Source organism: Dermacentor andersoni, chromosome 9 (assembly GCF_023375885.2).
Source record: "Dermacentor andersoni chromosome 9, qqDerAnde1_hic_scaffold, whole genome shotgun sequence".
Taxonomy (NCBI): Eukaryota; Metazoa; Arthropoda; class Arachnida; order Ixodida; family Ixodidae; genus Dermacentor; species Dermacentor andersoni.
Window position 1 is genome coordinate 34,821,900 of NC_092822.1, and position 17,133 is coordinate 34,839,032.

Sequence of the window (17,133 nt, forward strand, 5' to 3'; positions counted from 1 at the left end):
TGCCTCTGAATAACTCAAACAGTGGAATTGTGCAACGTGTCATAAGTGATTTGTAAAGATAAATCTTAACGATACGATTGAACATCCCGTATGTATCGCAAGCATAAAGCCTCTCCCGGATCGATGTTTGCTGTGAGGCGTCTGCCGCTGCTTCATTAGATACGATATCAAAGTAGGAGATACTTCAGATAGCTTCTGTGCCCTCCACTCTTATGGAACGTTTTTTCTTATCCTCGGTATAACTTGTGTCACGTTCTTCCAAAGACTGTAACGATCGTACCAACAAAACTCTGTCCCTACGCAATAAATTTATTCCTTTCGAAACTATTGAAATATAGTTTGAAGAGGGAAGAATGTTTTTATTTGTAAAAACATTGCTTTTTATACCATATTTCTCAAATAACGCAGCAAAACAACCGAAACACTGACGTAATCGGAGCAAAAATAAATGATGTACTAGACAAATCTTTATTTCCAAGGGGCGATTATTAATTTATTGTTGTGTCATCTAAACATAACAAAACTGTTAGATATTAACGTTACATCTGATTTGGCATTCTCGAAAACTTCCTTCCCCCGAAGTAAAACGACTGTGTTCTTTTCATTAATTTATTTATTTTTATTTGTGAGCACTAGATTTCATCTTGGTGCTAAATTCCAAGTCGTAATTCGCCTATTCATGTACATGGAAACGCAGATATGCTCTCCATGCATTACCTATGAACCCTACATGAACTTTACTGCATGTAGTAGGGAAGGATTAATTTGACCAACTGCTTGAGGCTATTGTTTTACAAACACGTTGGGTTGAGTGAAAATTGCCGAAAATCCGTAAAAATGGGGAAAGGAAGTGTAAGCTGACTTCTCAGATTGTTAACTCTGCAAAAAAGGGAATATACATACCGCATCATTTTTTTGTGCTTTTTACGTCGGTTTATTAGAGTATTGTATGTTTTACAACCCTGTTCTTGAAAACAGTCTCGACTCACTCACTCAGTTCTTGAGAAGCCTTACACTTCTGCCAGTAGCCTCCCACTTTTTTTTTTATTCTCAATGGTTTCGCCATCTGCTGTCTTAGCACTTCTATTTATAAGGCGTCGTCACCAGCGAGTACGTCAACCATGCAGGCAGGTAGTGAACGCTGGCCGCACACCATCCTCTTCATGCCAGTGGATTCTTCCGTCAACCTTCGAGTATTGAACAGGCAAGCTCTCTCTGTTTTTCTTGATGGAAAGGCGCCAAACGAAATCAAGGAAGTCCGGCTGAACACACGAAAGAATGCTCTAGCTTTCGACACAACCCGTGGAACCACGCTGGAGACGCTACGACAGATAACAGGATTGGGGAACGTAAAAGTACGACCGATCATACCTATGGATGGGGCCTGCACTGCAGGTGTGATCTACGATGTTGACTTGGCTATTTCGAACTTGGACCTGCCAATTCTGATCAAACCGGCATACGAAGGAGTGGTTATCACGCACGTATGCAGACTCGGCAACAGCCGTTGTGTGAAGATTGTGTTCAAGGGGGATTCCATCCCTTCACACGTAAAGGTCGGTCACTTCCGACATGTCGTACGGCGGTTTGTCCCAAAGCCGCTTCAATGCCACAAGTGCTTCAAGATCGGGCATGTTAAGGGCGCCTGCGCTAACTCCCCAATGTGCCCCCGGTGCGCGGAGTCACACACTGTAGATGTCTGCCGTGCAACAAACTTTAGGTGTGGCAACTGTAAAGGCACCCATGAAGCGACATCTAAAGAATGCCCAAGACTCAAAAAAGAGTTCGAAGTTCTGAAGCAAATGGTCAGGGATAACTCAACCCATAGAGAAGCCTCAGAAAAGATCCGGCGTCGACGTCGTCATCGACGAAAACGCTCAAGACAGGGTGGAGTTCGTGCGCCGCTTGCGCCAACGCCATCATCCTCGAATAGAACGCCCGAGAGCACAAGGAGGCCTCCGACGGGAAATGCTGCCCCCGTGGAAGAGTGGCCGGCGCTTGCAAGCTCTCAGTCTTCTAAGGAGCCTCCACGCTTGATGCTCCCATCGAAGCCCGCTTCTGTCGGTGAGGCTTCAACAGTCGACTGCCAAATGATCCCGGTGCTGCGATCCATTGTGAATGTCATCAGGGCCATGCTGACAAGCATTGACACTCCATCTGCTCGTAGTGGACTACAAGTGCTCGACGCGCTGAGCCCCGTCCTAGCAAGCCTTGAGTGAAGCCATGACTGACAATCACAAGTCATTTCGTAAGGAGGTCAGAGAAGCGTCGATCCTTCAGTGGAACGCGAGAGGTCTAAGATCTCGCATCGCCGATTTTCGTCAATTTGTTCTCACTAACCGCTTTCCAATCATTGTCATCTGTGAACCAAGATTATCCCATCCAATGAGACTATCCGGCTACGAGACAATATTCTCATCAAGCGACATCAAAAGTAGCAAGGTGGTCGTGTTTATTCGCCGTGAACTCACTTACGTCGTCCAACCGGTGCAACATCATGACGACAATCAGTATGTGTGCATGACTGTTAAAAATAGGAAAGTCACCTTTGCACTCTTGGGGGTGTATCTGTCTCCATCAAGTCGATTTGACACCAAAAGACTAGAAGACATCTTGAAAACACAACCTGGTCCATGGATTATCACCGGGGATTTCAACGCTCACCATACCATTTGGGGAAGCTCAAAGGTTAACGCGAAGGGAAGACGACTAGCTTCATTAGCTTCCAACAATGGTCTCTACCTGCTGAATGACGCGAGTCCAACATTTCTGCGGGGAATAACGTACAGCAGCTGCCTCGATTTGACTTTCGTCTCCCACCGCCTCGCCACACATGTTAAGTGGTTTTTGGACATTGAAACGCACGGAAGTGACCACATCCCCACTTACCTCAAGATCAAGGGAATGTCCAACACGTCTACGTTCACCACGATACGAAGAATAGATTGGTCTGTCTTTAAATCCCAGATTGAGGACGCTTGTCACAAAGGCCTCTCTTGTGGACTTCAACAAGCTATTAAGAAAACGGCACAGACGGCCACGCGCACACTTACGTGTTCTCCAAGGTATTCTGAATTCGACCTGGAATTGGAGCGGCTTCGTGCGATTCGCCGTCGTGCCGAAAGGAGATATCGACGCACTAAGTCAATTCAGGATCTCAGAACAGCCAGGCGAATGCAAAAGAAGATACAACGCCGAATGGATAAACTTGAGGCTCAGCGTTGGTCGAAATTTTGTGCGTCGCTAGATCCACGCAAACCACTATCTCAAATATGGAGAACTGTGCGAGGTCTACGTTCTGTTCCGGAACAGCGTTTCCCGTTTAAGGCCCTAGCACTATTCCAGCGCCGACAAGACATTGATGTGGCGGAAGACTTCTGTGCTATGATTGCGGGCCAGCCAACTCGCGCAGGTTCGCTTACATTGAACCGTATTCCAGATTCACGCATGGATCTGCCTTTCACGACGCAAGAGCTTGACGCGGCGCTCGCCCTATGTAATCGGTCGTCGTCGCCTGGTCCGGATGACATATCTTACCGCATGCTATGTCACCTTGGTGAACGGGCACGAAGTGCACTCCTTCATATCTATAACGAGTCCTGGCAAGAGGGCAAAGTTCCTCAAGATTGGAAGCTCAGCCGCCTGGTACCGCTTCTTAAGCCTGGCAAGTCTCCCTTAGAGATTACTTCATACCGACCAATTGCGCTGGCAAGTTGCGTTGGGAAGGTAATGGAGCGAATGATCCTCGCCAGACTTGAGAGGTATCTTGAACATTACGAAATCTACCCGGAAGCCATGGCTGGTTTTCGACGTCACCGATGTTCTATTGACAACGTTATCGATCTGGTAACCTATGTTCAACACCAAAAGACGTGTAAGAGGTTATCTGTCGCAATGTTCTTAGATATAAAGGGAGCCTACGACAACGTTCTTCATGACGCCATACTTGAAGCATTGGAATCGGTGGGCCTAGGCGGTCCATTATATCGTTGGACTCGCAGTTATTCACATAGGCGGTCTCTATTTCTTAACACTGAAGCTGGCCCAACCTCGCAATATTATACGCACCACGGAGTTCCACAAGGTGGTGTCTTGAGTCCCACGCTTTTCAACCTTGTACTCATTGGTCTCGTGGAACGACTTCCGAACACAGTTAAAATTTCAATGTATGCCGATGACATCTGCGTGTGGGCATCTGGTGTGACACGGCCGCAAGTACGCGCCAGGCTTCAAAAAGCTGCCACGTCAACATCGGCCTACTTAAATGAACAAGGCCTCAAGATCTCGCCAGAAAAATGCGCATTGGTCGCGTTTAGCCGGAAGCCAATGAGATCATACGATGTCTCTATCGACGGTCAAAACATTCCTTATGTCAGGACGCACCGATTCTTAGGAGTAATCATTGATCGCGACCTCTGCTGGAGTCCTCATGTGGCCTACCTAAAGAAGCGCCTGACGGATATTTCTAATGTGTTTAAGTTTCTTGGAGGAAATGTCTGGGGTACTTCAGTACATGCAATGATGCAACTGTACAGGACGCTCTTTCTTGGGCATTTGCGATACAGCTTGCCTGTGCTGACCAACACCTGCAGAAGTAATATCCGTACACTCGAAGGCGTCCAGGCCCAGGCGCTTAGAGTGTGTCTTGGATTGCCGCGGTGTTCGTCAACGGCTGAAACCATTGCGATTGCACACGATTTCCCAGCCAAGACCCATATAGTCATGGAAGCACTCAGAGCACACGTAAGACACCTTGCTCGAGCCCCTGCCCATCATCTAGCCACACTGCCCGAGGATCGACCACGTGCTTCCTTTTGTGAAACTGTCCTGCCCTATCGTGCATACCTTCCATCAGGTTATACAGCTCCAGCGAAAGTTCCGTTTCCACCATGGTGCTTGGCTCAAGCAAAGGTTCGACTTATCGTACCAGGCATACGAACAAAAGCCCAACTCTCGTCTCCAGCACTCAAGCAGCTTTCACTGCTCTTGCTGTACGAGACGTACAACGATCATCATCATCTGTATACTGACGCTTCAACCACGGTGAATGGGTCTGCAGGATCGGTGATCTTTCCTGCAAAACCTTCCACCATAAAGATTCGACTCTCTCACCAGACTACATCGACTGCCGCGGAGCTTGCTGCTATTCGTTGCTATTCGTTCACTGACTCCAAGGCTGCACTTCATTGTTTGGTTTCTGCCTTACGCCGAGGACCCCACGAACAACTAGTTCTAGAAATCAGACTGCTGCTTCACCACCTCGTCGAGCAAGGACACGACATCACATTGCAGTGGATTCCAAGCCACTGTGGCATAATGGGCAATGAACTTGCCGACGCAGCAGCACGATCTGCACATGAGGAGGGCTTGCAAGACTCCATTCCATTCTCAAGAACAGACGCTGCAACGAAAATTCGTGTGCTTGCAAATGAAGCCATCAAAACTTTATGGAACACACCAAGCTTAAAACATACACGTCTACACCGACTGGACCCATCCCTTCGACTTCGACCCCCATCTGGACTCTCTCGACTAGAAACAGCAGTACTTTGCCGACTGTGGCTTGGTGTCGCCTACACAAGATCCTTCGCCTTCCGAGTCGGTATGGACGACAGCGCGGCTTGCAGACACTGCGGCGGCGAGGAGACCATCGAACACGTGCTCTGCCACTGTCCTCAGTACAGCGCGCACCGGCTGTCACTAGCGACCACGTTGGCACGCCTTGACGACAGGCCACTTTCAGAACAGTCAGTTTTGGAATGCCGACGTGAACTGTCGTCGCAGCAAAAGTCGGTCAAGGCTTTGTTGACTTTTCTACGTGACAGTGGCCTATTAGAAAGACTATAATGACCCCATTTCATCCCTTTTCATATTTTTTTTTCTGACGCTTTTATTTTTGTCACGCTCTTCTTTCCGTCTTTACTTCCCCTTTCCCTTCCCCTAGTGCAGGGTAGCAAACCGGAGGTTTTAAGTCTGGTTAACCTCCCTGCCTTTCTCTCATTTGCATATCTCTCTCTCTCTCTCCCAGCCCATTCACTTTCTTCCATATTCCTCAGCCGTTCTTCATACTCAATTTTACTGCGAGCTTCCCTCACTTCAAAACTAGTCCAGCCCATATCACCCTGCACAGCTTCATTCGTAGCCTTCCCGTGAGCGCCCAATCAGAGGCGACCCACTGACCTTTGGTTCTCATCGAGGTCTGATTGTACCCCTGATTTAAAGCAAACAACCGCATTTCCAAAAGTAATTCCTGGAACAATTGCACCTTTCCACATACCCCGGAGCCCCTCGTATCTATTGTATCCCCATAGCGCTCTGTGCTTCATTATGGCTCCATTTCTCTTCCCCTTCACTGTTATTGTTTTTTCCTGTGTTTCCATATATCTACTGCCTTCATTTATCCATATACCAAGGTATTTATATTCTGTTACCCGAGGTATTTCCTGGCCCTGTATCGCCACTGTCTGTTCACAGTTTTCGTTGAATACCATAACACCTGATTTTCTAACACTAAATTTCAAACGTTAATTATTTCATTCCTGCCGACAGATATTAGCCATACATTGAAAATCACTTTGTTTGTTAGCTAGCAACACAATGTCGTTCGCATAAAATAAACCTGGGAGCTGCTGCTCTATAGTACTGTTCCCGCCTGTTTGTATAAGAGATTCAACCCGATATTACTTCCTTCTAGCGCCCTCTCCATCCTCACCATGTACACCATAAACAGCAGCGGGGACAAAGGGCACCCCTGCCTCAGTCCCTTGTTGATATGAACTTTCTCCTTGCTCCTCATCCCATCCCATTCAACGCAAACGGTATTTTCTAGGTAAATCTCTCTCAAAAGCTGTAGACAATCGTCACCTAAGCCGTCGCCTTCCAAACTATCCCACAAAATGTTGCGGTCTACGTTGTCATAGGCTCCTGTAATGTATAAAAAGGCCACATATAACCGTCTGCTTTCTACTTTTGATACTTCAATACACTGAGAAAGAACAAATAAGTTATCACCTAAACGCCTACCTATTCTGAAGCCAATCTGAAGTTCTCCCAATATGCCATTATTCTCTGGCCATGCATGAAGCTTTGATTGCGTGGTTCGTGGGGCTTAGCGCCATCTGTATGTGGAGGGAACACCTCCGGCAGAAGAAAGAAATAGTGACGCCATATCCGTTAAAAACAGAAGTGACGTCATTTTGTTTTCGAAGGCGCGAAATTTGTTAGTTGGCATGCCTTTAGAGCTATATATTAAATTGCCCCGCCATTCGACTTGATGGGCGTTTCGAGCTTTCAGCGCGGTAAGCGACGCTGGAAAAGGCCAGCCGTACGGTTGTCGAAATCGCACCCCTGCACAGGACATACTTTCTTTGGAGGCCGACGAAAGCTTTAGGTGCAGAGTGCTGGTCCTATCGTCGGACGCCAAGCCCGTCGGCCAGCGCAGTCGCACGAAAATAACTAAATAATTATATAATAATAATAATAATAATAATAACAATAATAATAATAATAATAATAATAATATTAATATCCTTAATTTCATGAAAAAATCACATTAAAAAAACGGTCAGCCCAAGCCATGAAGGCTTGTCGGGCTGCCCCCGGCAGTCCCGGAAGTACTCAAAAAAATAATAAAGCAAGGATAGCAAGCTATAAACTGAAGCAATTTACAAAACCAATGCAAACTACAACGAAAAAGGAGGCTACAACACAAAAGCAAAGTACCACAAACAAAACGTGAGCTACGAGCATACGCAAGCTACAAAAGATATAAAGTGAAACAAACAAGGATACACAACAGTCTAGACCAAACGAAACTAATCGAAACTATAGGACGGGCTCTAATGACAACAGAAGAATAATTACTTTTGAGGTACAGTTTGAGTGTCCGTTTTGATTAGATAGAGTACAGTTCAATGGGGAAATAATTAACTTTAGGACCATAATATTTCTGGTATAACGACCAAGACGGGTATAACACCGCGGGGTAGCGAACGTATTGTGGTGTCTCAGTGTTCTGGCAGGAATCAACGGAAAAAGAAAATCACTGTTCCAAAAATATTTTATCACCACAGTTTGAAAAAATAATGCTTCAAATGAGGGTAACTGCAAACAGGAAAATAGATTATTATTAGGGGGAATGGTCTCATTGCATGCAAAATTGCGAAGAACGGATTTCAGAATAGAATTCAATTTTGCGCGCCATGTAAATGAACAGTGATAAAATATGGTAACTCTGTGTCTAAGATGGCTGTACACAAGTGCGCGATCAATGACTTTCCGGACAGAAAACGGGAACAGGTGTCGAGTTATACAGAAGACAGGATACTGTACGTAGCTTTTTGCCAATACCTGTAAAACGAGTGTTCCATGTCATATCAGAATCAAACATGATGCGTAAATATTTTACATTAGTTGCGAACTCTAATGGTATTCATTTGCAGTTTGTACAATTAGAGTCGTGGACAAAAACGGCACAGGACGTTAAATTTTTTATGGGGATTATGAAAGCAAACTAGTTTAGTCTTTTGTCTATTAATTCCAATTCCGTTACTTGTGCACCAATCCATTACAGACGCAGCATCTGCTTCAAGGTTATAGACCCGTGTATTAAATGACGCATGAGTTGACAGAAGGACAATGTCGTCCGCGTACTGGAATATGCGGCATTTTGATACAAATTGAGGCAAATCATTGACGTAAAGGGTAAATAAAAGTGGAGATAAAACAGACCCCTGGGGAACACCCGATTTTAACATTTTTGTATGGGAATAGTCACCTATGAGCTCCACCTGACAGCGATTCCTAAAATAACTACAGAACAGCTTTAGAAATGGGCCCCTGAAGCCAATTCTTTCTAGCTTATCAGGAAGTAATGTGTGAATAACGGAATCGAAAGCCTTACTTGCATCTGGAAAAAGAGCACATACGAATTCGTTATTATCAAAAGCTGAATAGATAGTGTCCGTAAATTCTTACAGTAGCGAAATAGTGCTTTTTCCCTGGATGAAACCAAACTGTGCTTGTGACAGAACATTATTTTTATTCAGGAAATTGGTCATCGTTACGAGCAGGTGCTTTTCAATTATTTGACTGTTTGCAGGCAGAATTGAAATCGGTCTGTAGTTCTCTACTTTCAAATGAGAGCAATTCTTATAGAGCGGCTTAACCACAGCCACATTTAAATTGTCGGGAATAACGCTATGATCCATATACTCATTAATAATGAAAAGAAGGACGGATTCAAGCACAGAAAAATCACGTTGAAAATCATGTATGGAGATACCGTCTACACAAGGTGGTTTCTTAGGTCTAAAGCTAAATAAGATGCTGTGCAAGTCTCCTACAGTAACCGGTAGCAAGAATGCCGATCGTACAGTACTAGGAACCGCGCTAGACGCATCTGGAGCAAAAGGCTGAAGATGTGAAGACACTATAGAAAAAGAGTAATTAAATTCTTGAACGGCTGACGTGATGTAGCTCAAATGTTTTGCGAATACAACTTCTAAAGGTTGATTGGTGTTTCGTCCTAATACTTCGTCAATAGCTGACCATGTGTTTTTGGGGGAGTGTTTGCCTTCATAAAAGGTCTTAGTATAATACTGACGCCTTGCCGACCGAATCATGGCGTTTACCCTGTTCCGGAGCGATCTGTACACATCTCTAAGGTGTGTATTGTTTGGGGAACGCTTACAACGTGCCCAAAGGGAATCATTTCTTTAATAGCCGTCAGCATATCGCACGTTAGCCATGGAAGTTTGGGGTTGAGTTTTTTCACGGTGATTGTTTTATAGGCGGTAATTTTTAAAGAATGGATTGCATCAACAAAACGCGTATAAGCGGTGGAAGTAGTGACATTACGTAAAAATTTGGTCCAATCATAATTGGCCAAGACTCAAATTTAGCGATATCAAGGATGTTTAGGCTATGGAGGTTAGGGCGGGATCTAAAGGGAAATGGATACGAAAGATGACAGCCTACAATATAATGATCGGCCAGTTTACAGTTGACTACCACTGAAACGGTGCTAGCCAATGGGGCTCTTACATTCACATGGTCAAGGCAAGATGACACCATTTTGCTTCCAATGTATTCCTCTCGCGTGTAGGCATTAGTGGTTGGACTGACTCCCCATTTTGATAGAATGTTAAGGTACTCGCAAACCACTGGCCTTGATGGCGATAGAGTGCCAATATTAATGTCGCCAATCAGACAAAGTAGACTATGTGGTGATAAGGAGTGAAGAAGATCGTGTAATTCCGTTAAAAATAAATTCGCATTTTCTGGGGGAGGCCTGTAAATCGAAACTAGGCTGATATCGGCATCAGGCACAGAAATTTTTAGCGCAACACACTCGGCAGGGATGAATTTTGTGGCGAAAGGTAAAACTTAACCTCTCACGCACTAACACCATGACGCCACCTCTCCCTAACTGCAGTGTGAAAGAATAGCTGGAATATTGCTTAAGCGAATATAGGGGAACCAAATCGGCATGGATGTTGATTTCCGCTAGGACGATTATATCTAATATGTGGTCAGTGTTATGGAAAAGAGCAAGAAACTCGTTCCAGTGACGACGAATGCTACGAATGTTCATGTGCACAGCCGAAAACGCTCTGTCCCCTTGAAGCGATACGCTGCAGAAGGCAGCTAAATCGTTGCATTCGTGAAAGAGTGTTCATTGCCGAACAAGCCTATCAAGGTCGGCAAAACCATTGATACGCATTAGAGGTGTGCTTTCTGATCTAGCAAATTTTTTTCCATTTCCTGACAACACAAATTTGTACTTCATTTCTTTTCCCTTTTGCCGCACAGCCCAGAACAATTGTGTGTTAAAGCCCGTAAGATTGTCGCAGAAGAACATGGGAGGTATATCTTTGCTTTCAACTAGGGACCGTAATTTCGCACGCGAAGTCATCCATTTCTCTTTCAAAATTCTACTCACAAACCTAACCAGCACGACAGGTGCCCCTTCACGCTTCGCTGGCATTCGATGGATGGCTTCCACATCAGAATCATCAAAAGGCACTTCCAGCTTTTGTGCCAAGTCAACGATTAGTGAAAATAGTATCTCCCTAGGTTTCTGCGGTAAACCGTGAATTTTCAGATTGGGCAACCTGCTGTACTGCTCTGCCCCATTCGCCTCCTTTCGCAGTTGTCCAATTTGCTCTGACTGTTTACAGGCAGCAGAGCGCAGTGTTGCTACTTCTGTCTCCAGTTTTTCAACTGTGACCTGGCGCTTTGGGTCCGAAGCGCGCACCTCTTCAGACCTTTCCGACAGGAAAGCAATGGAAGATTCGACGTTCTGCACCGATTTGTGAAGTGCATCCACCGTAGCACTCCAGTGCGAGAAGCTCATCTACATTTAAGGCAAGGGAGTTGACGGCGTCTTTCAGCGGAAGTAAGGCTTCTATCTTTGCTGCTAATTCAGATACTGATGCCGAAACAGGCACTAATTCATCTTCCGCCGATGTCTGGTTGTCCGCTAGACAAGCACGGCATCGCCAACTGTCTCGCTTATCGGCTCCTTTGCCCGACATGGTAACCTCAGCGACGCCAACACATTTTTTTTTTTTTCCAAAGTGAAAACCCTGTTGGCATTCTACGCAGGTTAGAAATTTCCCTCAGCCGGCCAGCAGTTTCCTACATAAACCACAGTTCGGTTCCATTGTCATCACACAAATCCGAAAGGCAGCACTCGGCGGCAAGCATGAAGTAATGTGAAAAGCAAAAACACCGAATACTACGCCTCACCTGCACAAAGGACAAGCGTAAGCGTGTGCCGAGCGCTTGCGGCCGACTGCGAAGAAGCTGCTGCGCGGACGAGACTATCCTCCTGGGCGTTGCAGATGCGCAGGCGGCATGACTAGTGGGCCATCTTGCAGCCAGTGATTAGCTCCTGATGAAAGAAGCTGGGCGAGGGCCTCCACGATGGTTGAAGCACGCTCCGCACCCCCCACAGATCGGACAGGTGCTCCCAGCAAGTGCTGTTGCACCCAGCGAGATCGGCACCAAAGACAAGCGTAGGCGTGGGCCGAGCGCTTGCCGCCGACTGCCTGGCGGTTGTGGTTCGCTACTTTTGACTGAACAGGTCAGGAGGCGATGAAACTACCCGCGCCAACGAATTGAGACAAACGTCGACAAGCAAGATAGCACAACGTGTGAGGGGGGCGTATTTCGACAGGTGAGCTTTACGAGTGCGCCATTCTGCACATTTCGAGAGCTCCATTGCATTGCGAGTGATAGCGGCGTCAACGCCCCCTGTAACGATGGCGCTGATAAGAAATGCATTCATTATTAATATTAAAATTAAACAAAGCTGTATTTTCTTGACTCGTCACGAATATATAAGATTGAACTGAAATTTTATTTTCGTTGAATGAATCTAACTGTGGTCTCGCTTGAATTTAAAAACGATTTTTTTCTTTCCTAATGTTTGTTCCCGCCAAACACAGTCGCGCTTCAATCGCTGCTCCCGTAGCCCCCCTTGCTGCTGTCGATGACAATTTGTACTGAACCGCTTTTCGACCGAAGCTTCGCCAGCTATTTGGATCTACCTTAGTTCGTACGCGTATGATCGGCGTGACTTCTTACGTCAATACGGAATCTTATAAAAAGATATCGTGAACATTTGTATACTATTTTGAGGTTATAGATTACTTATATTAACTAGTAACAGTAGACAATGGATTAATCAGGCGCCGACTGATAATAACATTTCGCAGACTAACGTCGATGGTTTATCGTCTGTCTCATGTACAGTGCACAATGGAGGTGCGACGCTCGCAACGCCGTCTGGCAAAGCTTTTCGCAACTCGAGCATTCTGAGAAGCCTGGTAGCTGACACGGCGCTGTTTCTTCTGCACAGCCAGAATGTGCTTGCGGGCTGCGTCGCGACAATCCATCGTCGCCGCGTGTAGCAAGAACACCGACCGAGTTGTTGAAGTGCTACGCTGAAATTTTGCTATTACTTTCAGTGTTCCACCCGTCAGGCTAAACTACTCAACATCTTTATTCTTCTATGCTAAAGATATCTGTACTATTTCTTCGTATAAATATGCCATTCGCATATTCGCTTTCTTTTTCCACTGGTATCAGTTTACATCTGGAAGCTTTTTTCACAGCGTGCAATGCGCTCGCTGACGAGAAGAAAGCAGTCGTTATGTCGTCGTGTCTCAGTGGTTCAGCAATTTCCTATAGCGCGATGGCGTACACTCGGCCACAAAATATTTCGGGACACGAGAGCGTCTGGCGAAACGGACCTCCGCACCTTCTGGCGGCGCAGCCCTGTCGCGCGCATGCGCGTCCCTCCGTGACTGCAAGCGTGCATGTTTCCGCGCTTCCTCCTTCCGCGCCGCCGGTTTCCGAGAGTAGCCGCGAGGTAGCCCTGCTACAACTGGCGCCGCGGCGGCTTCGACGGGCGCGACTATGCGAAGCGTGAGCTGGCGCCCGCAGCTGCGGATTGTTTTAACGCGATAGCGTTAGGGAGCCCGTGTCGCAGGAAATCCGGCGTCCGGTGTCGCATCGGCAAAAAGATTTTACAACCACGTATACCCAGCCTTCAATAGCATGCAAGGCATTGACTGAACTAACTGAATTTTTCAACCTAAGATAAGCAGAAAAATCGTAAACTACGACATGGACGCAGCCTAACTACATGATAACTCTTGGATTGCAATTTCACTATACTAGAAAGCATCATTCTGCCACGCGAAAACTCGAACAAACCCCTTCAGACACTCAAAGCGGCCACGGCGTCCGCCATTATGCGCGCGCCGGCGCGTTGGGAGTCATGGGGGTCACGCAGCCGCATACCTAGTTCCTTGCCTCAACTCCAGCTGGCGCTCGCCTCGGCCGCATCGCGGCACACCGCAAGATGCCCTGGTTCCTCCACAAAACTCGCCGTTCACCGCAAGCGTTTCCAGGTAAACATTAGGATTACATATGCTCCAGTTGCCGGGAAGCATGAGGAGTAGTCAGGGATCTTTTATTGGTACCGCATTCCACTATTGTAGGCGAAGCTTAAGCCTCCTTACAATTTTTTGTGGAGTCACGCGCGCAGACGCATAGCGCCCGGTCGCGAACGCAACAAGTCACCGGTTTTTCATTTCTTTTTTTTATTGCGCTGCGCCTTTTCCTGGACAATGTTCGTTCTTTCTTTCTTTTTACTTCTTCTCTAGCAAAAAGCGTAGCAGTAAAGGCGCTCTGTAGAAGGAGACAGCCAAGACGAAAATGAACCCTTGATTTCCATTACGTCAACGAAGTCGTCCCGTTCCAAGCCGCCACAGCGCCAATCGCAGGACGGGCACCTCACGTCTGTACCCCGTTATCGCCGGCGCGCAAGGAGGAAGCGCGGAAGCATGCACGCCTGCAGTCACGGAGGGTCGCGCATGCGCGCAGGAGTCGGTCTCTACGGCAACGTTGCGCCCATAGAGTTAGTAGAACAACTCTAGCGGAAAAGCTGGGCCGGAAAAGTGGGAACCTCTAGGGCGCCGCCCTGTTGCTACTGGTCAATGTGGCCAGCGCAATTACTATTGAAAGAGCTGAAAACAAGTACAGGTCACCTTATGCTTCGTCATCTAAAAACGCATACCTGATGGCTTTATGAAGGTGGTGCGTTAATATTAAGTTCACAGAAAGCGATCGCTAAGTCCGTGACTTATGTAAATTACGATGTACGCATTCATGCGATAAAGGATGACGCGAATTTCGGTTTCGAATCTGTTTTTTGGATGCGTAGCAGTTTCGTACAGTTTAGGTTTGACATGCGATCGCGCGTCGACATTGGACGCTATGGCACACTCGTGCCTTCTGTGCCACCGAAGCCCTGAGGTGCTCTGGCATATACATTCACATGTAAGCAAACGAGTGTATTTCCTTGTTGAGAATATCACGCGAGTAGGCAGCTCTTGTGGTGCATCACAATCGTTTGAGAAGCGTCACAGCTAGTAGAGCTTTTTTCTACATGCGGAGCGGTGTTTTTATTTGCAGGTTTCCCTTCAGAAGGAAATTGCTGGACAGGCGGACCAACGCACCGGAATTGTACTGGCGAAGCCACAAGCAACTCAAAGAATCTGTTTAATTGTTGCACTTTGAACAATCATGCTTCTACAAAGGCCACAGCAGAAAAACAGCCTGATGCCGAGTATTTCTGTGCCACGAAGTAATCAAGAGGCGAGTGCCTAATGCGGACGAAATCGAGTGTATCGAGGCTTAGAACGACGAAAAGTCAGCTGAGCTAGTTGGTAAGGATTCATTATGCAAAACAGAGGTCAGGCGTGCAGACAGGACACAAGAGTAGAGAAGTGGGCGGCGCTCGTGTTGTTTGCTTGTAAATACTCTACTCTTGTGTCCTGTCTGCACGCCTCACCTCCGTTTTGCATAACGAGTGCATCAACCCACATATTAATAGCGTAGGTGTTTTATTAACTGTGCAATATTTTCAACACTTCCTTGCATGCCATTTTATGTGGAATATCTTTTCCGGTCACAAATTTGTGTAGCGAATCTATTTGCGTGATCGACTCCGGGCCTGTGGGACCGTTCACTTGCCCTTGATGCTGAGTCTTTTACATGTATCCATAAACTGCAGATATGCACATCAGATCCCTGCGAACATTTTCAAAATTCAATTATTTTAGACAACAGGCACATATGCAATACTGACATAATCTGAAATACCGCTAAGCAGCTGGGACACATTTTTGTTGACCGTACTCGCAGGTAAAATAAGTAGATCATGTGGGCAGCTCCAGCTCATTTTCCTTAAATCAGTGTGTACAAGGGGTGTGCAAAAATATTCTTTTTCTCGCGCACCGATTATTTTGCTGTATAAGCAAGAGAACCCACCACGTTAGTGTAACGTATCTTGTACATCCCACTAATATGTGCTTTAATTTACCAAGTGAGATGAGTTACTTTTATGGCTCATTCAGTCATATCACACTGCAAGCTGCATTGATCAATCTTCAATTGGATTTTGCAAATCTTTAATGAAAGATGTTTCCCTTTTATGCAGATATGCAATGGCAAGCCCTTCCATGTGTTCCAAAGGTAAAATTTAGGCTCTAAATTAAAGAAGACATTTCTAGTCAGAAACAAGCAAAAATGGCGAGTGAGGGGATGTCAAACAATGGGTCAGGAAATGCGTTGTTTTTCTGCAAAACAAAAGCTGATGATTGTCATTACATAAGTCAATTTAGCATCATGAGACTGCTGCTTGATAAATTCAGAAATAAACCAAAAAACAACAGACGCAAAAATAAAAAACAATTTAATGATGCTCTCTCCACACTGGGATAAATAAAAAAAACACATCACAGCTAATGTGGACATATCAGACACCTTGTGAAACACTAAAGGAAAAATTCAATTTCGAGCTATGGCACTTGCTGCATAGATGTGGGGGGCCTTGCACTAATAGTGATAGTTACCACTGCACTTAGAAATTGAAAGCATTCATGCAGACAAGGATCATTCTTTATATTTTTGGCTACCACTTCAATTGCCTCCACCAAGTGTTACAATGCTGCACGCAGCCATACTAAGGATCTCGCAGCAACACCTGCAGGTAAAAAGCAGTAGTCAAAGTGCTGGTGTGTACTGTACACTATGTTTGAAAACTTTTAGGCAAGAAGAGTGCAAGAAGCAGACATAACAATTGCATTTATTTGCGTAATTCCCCATTTGAATGGCCTTTTCTTTTTGCTTAGACAATGCCTACGCCTAGCCACAGCAGCTCCCTCATACAGGCTCCGCAAGCAAAGAGACCGTGGAGGCAAATGCAGGTAAGAGGAAATAAGCAATAGCACTGGTATCGACATTCATCTAATTTCTTTTTATTTCGTTTAGGCAGCCAGCACACCTCGAACAGCCACCTTAACTGCGGGTGTGTCACCCTAGTCGCCAAGGAAACATTTGAGGGAAAGTGACAGGCAATGTGAACAGCCACTTCTCCATGTAAACAATACTCTTTCTCTCGGATGACTCCTACGCCTCGCCATTTCAGCCCACTTGTGCACAAAGATGCCGCAGAAGCACGTGCAGGTCAGAGGCAAGAAGCAGTGGCACTGGTGTCGACATTTACCCAATTTCTTTTTCTTACACTGAGGCAGCCAGCACACCTCGAACAGCCAC